We start from the raw sequence: 3,497 nt of genomic DNA, 5'->3' as shown, positions 1-3,497 counted from the left end.
GCTGTGGGTGCTCACAGGCTTTTCCCTTCCGACTGTGCCGGTGGAAGGTTGCTGCTGTCTGGGGGCAGGAGTCTCCTGGACTGGTCACTCGACGCCAGACTTGGTTGGTAAGAATTGTTACTCAACGGGGTGTCCATGAGTCAGCCTGGCCCAAGAGTTAAGAGAAGCTGGGCCACTTCGCCTGAGAACAAAGACAGGATCTGGCTTTGGGACTGCCCAGTACCTGGCAGTGCCACTGGTGTGAAAACTGGGTGTGTGGGGAAAATCTTCCATGGACATTTTTTAATAATTGGTAGGCCCTCTGTGGGTGACATTGGTCTTTGTTTACAACTTTTATGCAGAGCATAATTTCCTTGCTTCTCCTGAATTGACACCACTGTTGTGAACTTAAAAAAAGGCTGGAAGCAAGTGATCCCCCCGCTCCCCCAGGAACATGGCATCAGGTGACCAGGCTATGAAGCACAAGAGCATGGGCGGAGGGCGGGCGGGTTGTACCGCCTGTTGTAAATGGCTGGCGAGAGTGGGGAGGTGGGGGAAGGGTGCTACCCTGGGCCAAAGACCTGCAACGCCACCAGGTGGCCCTTTACCGGAGCCTGGCCGTTCACTCTAAGATGGGGGTGATTCCATCCGGACCCCTCCAGGGGCTGAGGATCAGAGGAGACCTGGTATGTGCTCCTGCTCCGAAAGCTGGAAAGATCCACGGCATACATGGCAGCTGTGAGCACTTCCTGTTTTCCCAGCAGGATCTGTGCTGCGAATAGCACCAGAGGCTGAAGAGGTGCTCTGAAGGTAGCTGACCTCTGGGTCCCTGACAGCCCTCGACTGAAAGCCAGGCCAGTGGTCAAGTCGGTTTTAGCTGGAAATGCCATCGGTTGAAACAACGGACTCACATTAAGACAGGAGTTCCTAAGACATTTCAAAGACAAGTGAGACCACTGAGTCAAGACCAAAAACTATTGCGCATCTGGCCACTAAAAGCGCCTAGTGTCACTGTGTTTTGAAAAGGGGGCAAGAGGCGGGAAACTCCTGGAGTTGTGCACAGAGGCCCAGGTGTGACTAAGGGGGTCAGGACCTTGGAAGTCAGTCTGACTCCGGCTGGTGTGCAAGCACTCCCTCCGTCCCCACCAGGCAGGACTTCCCTGTGGACGGGTTCGTGTGTGGCCTGCCGACTGAAAGCGGAGGCCTCGGGTGGTGCATGACTGCAGGTCTGGCCACCGCCACTTCTCCTACACCAGGTCTCACTCAGGCTGCTTACTAAACCAGGCAGCGGCTACTGTACACGTGTATCCTGGAGGCTCCCTTTAAACAACAGAAGCTCCTTTGAAAGTCAGATAACCTTCACTTCTCAGAGTGCAGACGAGAGGTGAGCATGCAGCCCGCGCCCTGACCAGAGAAGGCCTGGCCAGAGGTGCACTGAGAAGGCGGCGGTGGTCTGAGCGTCTTAATTTTAAGGGCCTTTTGACATCTCTACTGAGGTAGCTGTTATGCTGTAGATTTGGGGGAACAGTAGTTGCTGAATTAATAGTTTACTTATCAACAGACATCAGAGGATTTGACTTGTGCCTTGAGCCCCTGCTCAGGTGTTTGGATGCTGAGCTGTTCCTGGACCAGCCACACAGTCCTCAAGGCCATGAGCATCTTAGCTGGGCACGTGGCAGACCCACATCGGTACTAGCAGAAAGCTACATTCTATGCTCTTATAATGAAAAGCGAGAATCCCTTAGAACAAGGACAGCTCTCACAGGTATTCTCAAATGTGCCGGGAAGTGAGTTTCTCCGTCCTCAAGTTCACCGTCATTATTTGCGTGTCTGCATACATGCTCCCTAGGAAGATGCTCTGAACCATCTCACCAGAGTGTCATAGAAAAGTCTCAGGGAAACCGGACAGCAAGGTGGGAAGGAAGGAATGGCTCTCGAGTGCTCTGACAATATTCAAGCTGCTCCTGAATCCTGCGCTCGCTGGTGCAATTGGGAGCTTCCTGCTTTTGACGATACTGGACGTCACCGAAATGGCTTCCTATAGTACAACCCTCTGGCTTCTCGCAGGGTGGCTGCTACAGACTCCTGCATGAGGGACACCCAACCGGAAATGCACGAGAGGTGGTAGGGAGGGACATGCTGTCGGATCAGGTAGAGAGCACCGGGTGGGATCCAAGCCTGGAGCTCGCAGCACGGTTGGGAGGCATATCTTGGATGAGCCCCAGTTGTCCCTTCGTTCCCGTCAGCACTCAAGACCACGGCTGTCTGGTAATCCTGTGGTCTCGGAGGAGTTTGTCACTTTCGGCTATTACAGGGACACGAAGGAGCAGGTTGAAGTAGTGACTTGCTGAAGCAGGGGTCAAGGGGGAGCGTGTAGCTCAAGAGGTGGCTGCACACTCGTAGCTGGAAGCTTCTTGAACCTGCTTCTATATTTCTATTGTACTTTGTGCTGATGCCAGCTGAAATCTAGCTAGCAAGACGTGCACTCCCGGACCAACCCCTATTTGAAATACTATGCTGTACTGAACTGGTGAATAACTCATCTATATTTGACTGTCAACACTCTAAGAAATCTCTGATTAGGTGACCCAAAATATTCTGAGTGGCAATTAGTGACTCTGTTATTTAAAATGAATGGGAACATGTGACTTTTTCTATTGATAAATGTGAACAATGTCAAGTGACTTTCAAGCTGAGGTCACTTGTGGCTTCCTCTGTGGCTTCACCAGTGACAGTGCCGGTAGTCTGGCCAGGTCCCAAGAGGACTAACGCTGGGTAACGCTGCTAATGCAGAACCCGTGCCTTCTGTTAGCCTGACTGTTACTGTGGAAGGTGTGAAACACGAGGCTACTCTAGATCGCTTTTGTGAAAATCTAAACATTATGAATGACTTTTCGGAAAGCCCAGGTCTCGAGGCATCTCTCTCGGGTCCATCGGAGTGAGGACAATGGTCAACGGAAGCAAAACACCTGGCATTGGTATCCGGCCCCCACACCCGTGATCTTGGATGGCCCATAGCCCCAGCCTCATCAGTGCACGGTGCTCATTCCAGGCAAGAGCGTTGGGAGGGACACTGCACGTGATGCAAAGCTTGGATCCTTTCTGGCTGAGGTGGCCCCTTGATCGGTGTCATTCACGTGTGGAAATACTTTTGCTTCCAACAGATCCTTTGATTGGATCTTAAAAAAAAAAAACTCACCGAATATGGAATTTTTAAAAGGATGTTCTAATTGTAACTTTCGTTTTTTCCAAATAGAAGTCTCATAGTTTTGTTTTTTCTACTGCTGCATTTTCCTAATGCTGATCTTGAAAAGTTTATGAATATCAGTCCTGATCCTTCTTCGAAAGCAAATGATAATGACCTTAAAAAGCCAGATTTTCTAAAGATAGAGGGGGAGGGGTGTCAAGGATACAACCTGTGGGCAAGGCGTCCAGTGGCCCCTGTGGACGCGATGGCACTGGCAGGCGCAGCCCAGTCTGGCCGGGAGGAAAGGGACAATGGCTCTACTCTGACGGAC

At 51.4% G+C, this 3,497-nt stretch overlaps 1 protein-coding gene across 1 annotated transcript in view; it reads right to left on the bottom strand.

Moving 5' to 3' along the window:
- Positions 1–6: 6 nt before the first annotated feature.
- Positions 7–3,497, bottom strand: part of PPARA (peroxisome proliferator activated receptor alpha) — a 56,722-nt gene continuing 53,231 nt past the window's right edge. The window contains exon 7 of the transcript XR_002776197.1: positions 7–3,341. The gene's annotated coding sequence lies outside the window, so the exon portion shown is untranslated. The remainder of the gene's footprint in view (positions 3,342–3,497) is intronic.

This window comes from Pteropus vampyrus, unplaced genomic scaffold (assembly GCF_000151845.1).
Source record: "Pteropus vampyrus isolate Shadow unplaced genomic scaffold, Pvam_2.0 Scaffold257, whole genome shotgun sequence".
NCBI lineage: Eukaryota > Metazoa > Chordata > Mammalia > Chiroptera > Pteropodidae > Pteropus > Pteropus vampyrus.
This window is presented reverse-complemented; position numbering and strand designations above follow the sequence as displayed.